This window comes from Microtus pennsylvanicus, chromosome 6 (assembly GCF_037038515.1).
Source record: "Microtus pennsylvanicus isolate mMicPen1 chromosome 6, mMicPen1.hap1, whole genome shotgun sequence".
Classification (NCBI taxonomy): domain Eukaryota; kingdom Metazoa; phylum Chordata; class Mammalia; order Rodentia; family Cricetidae; genus Microtus; species Microtus pennsylvanicus.
Window position 1 is genome coordinate 3,209,307 of NC_134584.1, and position 6,246 is coordinate 3,215,552.

Genomic DNA, 6,246 nt, shown 5'->3' on the forward strand with positions numbered 1-6,246 from the left:
AGCTCCCAAATAATCCCAAATAATCACACCCATGGAGTCTTATTCTTACTTATGAATGTCCAGCCTAAGCTTGGCTTGTTACTAGTCAGTTTTTCTTAAATTGTCCCATCGACCTTTTGCCTCTGGGCATTTATCTTTCTCTACTCTATATACCGCACTCTGTGGCTTGCTGTGGAGCTGGGTGGCCCCTGGCACCCGCCTCTCCCATTTATTCTCTCTGCCTACGAGCCGGCTTATGTTTCTCCTGACTAGCTATTGGTTGTTCAGCTCTTTATTAGACCAATCAGGTGTTTTAGACAGGCAAAGTGGCACAGTTTCACAGAGTTAAACAAATGCAACATAAAAGAATGCAACACGTGTTTTAATCATTAAACAAATGTTCCACAGCATAAACAAATGTAACACATCTTCAACTAATATTTTACATCACCCCCCCCACACACACACACAAGACAGGGTTTCTCTGTGTAGCCCTGACCATCTTGAAATTTGCTTGTAAGTTGAAGGTGAGACCTGCCTGTCTCTGCCTCCCGAGTGCTAGGAATGGTGGTGTGCCACCACCACCTGGCATATTTTTTGATTTATTTTTTTAAAGATTTGGTCTTATGTATTCCAGACTGGCCTCAAACTCCCTTTGTAGCGAACAATTACTTTAGAATCTTGTTTCTCCAGCCTCTACCTCCCAAGTGCTGGGATGACAGGCGTGTGCCACCGTAACTGTTTTAAGCTGTGTTGGAAATCTAGGGCTTCATGCATGGACTGTGCCATAGCCTTCACCTTGTGCTTTGAGACAGGGTCCCCATCACTGGGACTTGATGCTCACTGATTAGGCCAGACTGTCTGGCCAGTGGACCCAAGGACTTCCTCAGTCTCTGCTCCCCAGTACTAGGACCACAAGTGTGTGCCACCAGGCCGGGCCTTTTGCGTGTGTGCTGAGAGTCAGCTGTAGGCCCCCACGGTTATGCAGCCACTCCCAGCCTTGAGACCCCCGTGGCTATGCAGCCACCCCCAGCCTTGAGACCCCCATGGCTATGCAGACACCCCAGCCTCGAGACCCCCACGGTTATGCAGCCACCCCCAGCCTTGAGACCCCCATGGCTATGCAGATACCCCAGCCTTGAGACCCTCACGGTTATGCAGACACCCCAGCCTCGAGACCCCCATGGTTATGCAGCCACCCCCAGCCTTGAGACCCCCACGGTTATGCAGACACCCCAGCCTTGAGACCCCCATGGCTATGCAGACACCCCCAGCCTTGAGACCCCCATGGCTATGCAGACACCCCAGCCTCGAGACCCCCACGGTTATGCAGCCACCCCCAGCCTTGAGACCCCCATGGCTATGGAGACACCCCAGCCTTGAGACCCTCATGGTTATGCAGACACCCCAGCCTCGAGACCCCCATGGCTATGCAGACACTCCAGCCTCGAGACCCCCATGGCTATGCAGACACCCCAGCCTCGAGACCCCCACGGTTATGCAGCCACCCCCAGCCTTGAGACCCCCATGGCTATGCAGATACCCCAGCCTTGAGACCCTCACGGTTATGCAGACACCCCAGCCTCGAGACCCCCATGGTTATGCAGCCACCCCCAGCCTTGAGACCCCCACGGTTATGCAGACACCCCAGCCTTGAGACCCCCATGGCTATGCAGACACCCCCAGCCTTGAGACCCCCATGGCTATGCAGACACCCCAGCCTCGAGACCCCCACGGTTATGCAGCCACCCCCAGCCTTGAGACCCCCACGGTTATGCAGACACCCCAGCCTTGAGACCCCCATGGCTATGCAGACACTCCAGCCTTGAGACCCCCATGGCTATGCAGACACCCCCAGCCTTGAGACCCCCACGGTTATGCAGACACCCCAGCCTTGAGACCTGTTTTAACGTCACACCAGCTTCATGCAGTAGACATTGCCCATTTCTCACGTGGAGAAACAGAGGCACAAGAAGTGGAGTATGATTGTGGTCACAGATTTCTAGAGTGATGAACAACCAGAACAACTAAAAGCTCCCGACTGGTCGCCCAGAGGGAAGGAGAGAAAGCTTTGATGCTGAAGACACTGCTTTCAGGGTAGGAGCAGATTCCAGAAACCTCTGGAAGTGAGTTGCTTAGGAGTAACCCCCTTTCTTTTTAATTTTTTAAAATTTATTTTTATTTTATATACACTGATGTTTTGTTTGAATGTGTGTCTATGTGAGGGTGTTGGATGTCCTGGTACTGGAACTACAGACTGTTGTAAGCTGCCATGGGTGCTGGGAATTGAACCTGGGTCTTCTGGAAGAGCAGTTCACTTAACTGCTGAGCCACCTCTCCAGCCACGTGACCCCCCTTTCTAATGCCCAGTGTTTCCATATCTCCCTAGATCATTTGCCGGTTGTTTTTCCCAGATGACTCAGCGGCCTCTTAAATATGATACAAACTGCATATGCTAAATGGATCAGGTGAGTCATTTAAAGAAAACCACACTGCCACCCTATTTAGAGGAGGCTCTAGGAGCATGGAACTGTATTAGACTCTCTAGAGGAACAGATATGATGGCGTGGAATATATATGGAAGTATTTATCAGACTCGAGTTTGGTTCCAGCACCTAATGTGAAAAAAGCCAAGTGTAGTGGCATGAATCTATGATCGGATCCCCACACCCGGGAGACAGAGTCTGCAGGAGGATTCTTTGAGCTCACTGGAGAGAAGTATCACCCAATCAGTGAGCTCTAAGTTCAAAGATATGTTTGCCTCACAAAATAACACAAAATAACAGAGAGAAGCCGGGCGGTGGTGGCGCACGCCTTTAATCCCAGCACTTGGGAGGCAGAGACAGGCGGATCTCTGTGAGTTTGAGGCCAGCCTGGTCTACAAGAGCTAGTTCCAGGACAGGCTCCAAAACCACAGAGAAACCCTGTCTCGAAAAAGCAAAAAAACAACAAACAACAACAACAACAACAACAAAAAAAAAAAAACCAGAGAGAGACAATTGGGAGAGTGCTTTCCTTAGCATGCAGGTACTCTCTGGGTTTGATCCCCAGCAGTGCAGAGAACTGGGCATGATTGCACCCAGCTGTGGTCTGTCCCATCTTGGTAGGTGGAGGCAGGATTAAAAGCTCAGGATCGTGAACCTATGTAATGGCTCAGTTTGCAAAGAGGCTTGCTGCTGAACCTGATGACTTGAATTCAAGTCCCATGGCAGGAGAGAACCAGTTCCTGAAAGTGTTTTACATGCTCTCAAGCACACACAGACACACAGACATACATACACACACACACAATATATGAATGTAATATAATTGTAAAAGTTCAATTAAAGTCATCAACTACATAATGAGTTATAGTCATGTCTGGGATACATGAGACTCAAAAATAAAAATGTAAGAGCACTCACTGTTCTGCAGAGGACCCATGTCTGCTGTGAAGTTTGTTTATATAGATATTCCTTTTGAATAGAAATGCTTTAGAGAAGAAGAATGTCAGGGACTGCTCTTCATTCGCAGCTGCCCATACCTGATAATCACACAGAAACTATATTAATTACAACACTGTTTGGCCCATTAGCTCAGTCTTCTTATTAACTAACTCTTACATCTTAAATTAACCCATTTCCATTAATCTATGTATCACCATGATACATAGATTAATGTATCTATGTATGTGGTCTACTGGAAAGGTTCTGTCTGGTATCTGTCTCCTTTGGCAGCTACATGGCATCTCTTTGACTCTGCCTACTCTCTATTTCTCTGTTCAGATTTCCTGCCTGGTTTTGGCCATTGGCCCAAACAGCTTTATTCATCAACCAATAAAAGCAACACATATACAGAAGGACATTCCATATCAGGATATCTGTGAGCCATGTGTCTTAGTTAGGGTTTTATTGCTGAGACACATGTCCATGGCAACTCTTATAAAGGGAAACATTTAGCTGAGTGGCTTAAAGTCCACAGGTTTAGTTAACATCATGGTGGGGAGCATGGCAGCATGCAGGCAGACATGGGGCTGGAGAAGGAGGTGAGTTCTACATCTGGATAGGCAGGCGGCAGGAAGTGAATGCACTCTGCATGACTTGAGCATCCAAGACCTCAGAACCTACCCCCGTGCCTCCCACAGGGCCATACCTGCTCCAATAAGGCCACAGATCCTAAAAGTGCCTGGCCCTGTGGGCCTATGGTGGCCATTTTCATTCAGACCACAATACCACAATTAAGGCCCAAATGGATCTGGCCTTTCTTGTCCCAGCTGTCTGTTAGCCCATGGTTTTCTAGAAATCTCACAAACACTTCCATATACAGGAAAGAACAAATGTTAAACACTTTGTGCAATCCTATGACCCAGGATTTTATTTTTCCAGATTAAAATCCTATCCCAGGCACCTTTCTCATTTATCAAAATAGTGGGAGGAAGGGGAAAAAGTTTTATAACTAGAACTCTGAAGGTGAGATGCAACTTTTAAGTCAATGAAATTGCATATATGGTTAATGTTAAGACTGACTCTCCCTTGAGAAGTCTACACCCATGATGTGGGATTCCCCTCTGTATGCTGTGACTACCATTGGTTAATAAAGCTGTTTTGGACCCATGATAGGGTAGAGCAGAGCTATGTGGGAAAAACTAAACTGAATGCTGGGAGGGAGGAGGCAGCGTCAGAGAGAAGCCATGTAGCCCTGCCTGTAACGGCGAAAACGAATGCAGACAGATTGTAAAAATATATAGACAGCTTTAATGGCAAAATAGACTTACAGAACCACCGTTCCCACGGAGACCAGGAAAAGCAGAAGAAGGGACGGCTGGGAGCACGCTTGCCAAATTTATAGGCAAACATTCTCATCTGAAAAATAGACCTAATAGCTTGGTGTGACTGCCTGTCACAGAGGACCCAGCACCCTCTTCTGGCCTCTGTAGGCACCTGCATCCGTGAACACACACACACGCATGCACACACACACACATGCACGCATACCCTTGGCACATAATTTAAAAGCAAAAATAAATTTAAAAAATCCTGAAACAATAACAACCCCCCCAACCCAACAAACAAATTTAACAATGAAATAAGCAATAACCCTAATGAATCGTAGCCTCTGCAGGGTCTATGTGAGTATATGGATGTGCAGTAGATGTCTGGGTAGAATGTGGTGGCAGATGCCATCGTGGATAAGCTGGAAGTGTCCAGATACCTAGGCCGCATTACAGAGACAAGGATGAAGAAGAGGCTGAAGATGGTTTCACCAGGTGTGTGTGTGGCTGGGTTTGACTGCCCCCATCTCTCCTAGGCCGTGGTTGGTCAGGGTGTTATCCCATGTAGCCCTTGTCAGAGCTTCCAATATACTCCCATGCTTGGCACAGCTTTTTGATTTGTCTCTTGGTACTGCTCCCCCCGCCCCCAATTCCTTGGGATCATCTCCAGAGCAGTTTTGTTTTTATTTCAAGTAATACTGGAAATGATGCCTAAACCCAAAGGGGAGGCTTGAATATGGAATTTCAGGCAGGCAGAGACTTCTGGCCAAGCATCAAAGGTTTCTTCTTGGTTATTCTCTTCTGAGGACCTGGGCACTGAGAACAAGGCTAGCATCCCATAGTTCTCTCCGGGGTGGCTCAGTAGGGTTGCAAACTTTGGACAGGCCAAATTAGGAACTTCAGGGAAGACTGCAGGATCAGGCCAAGCTGCGTGGAGTCTGGGCTGAGGAAGAAGGGGCCGATGGAGACAGAGAGGAGGACACTTAACTGGAGTTCTGCTTCAGCCCTTGGATCACGTTCTTTGATCTGGGGTGGGGGTGGGGTGCCCCAAGACAGGCACATCTTCTGGGAAAGCTGTGGAGTTCCCTGGGATAAAGTCCAGAGGTTTGCTCAGCAGAGAAAAATTTGATTTCTCTTCCCGCTCCTCTCTTGTTCCCCAGTTTGGGGTCACAGTGGGAGACGGCAGATAGCCCCACTCTTTTGAAAGTAAACACACTGCCACCTCTTCTTGGCTTCCTTCCATCCACTCCAGCCACCCAGTCCTTTGCTCAGCTCCCCACTCCCCCTTGAGCTCCAGTGTCGCAGCCTCCTTCAGTTCACCCACCCACTGGGTATTTGCTCATCTTTGGTGTGGAGAAGGAAGGGAGGCGGCCCTGGGGATTTGCTCTGTCCTGGCTTCACCTTTGTGAATGTAGGGGAAATTCTAGAAAGACAGAGGGATACTGAGAAGGATGCAGGGCATCCTGTCCTTAGCATGTGGTGTGGTGGCTATCACCATTGCTGCTGTTATTGGAATC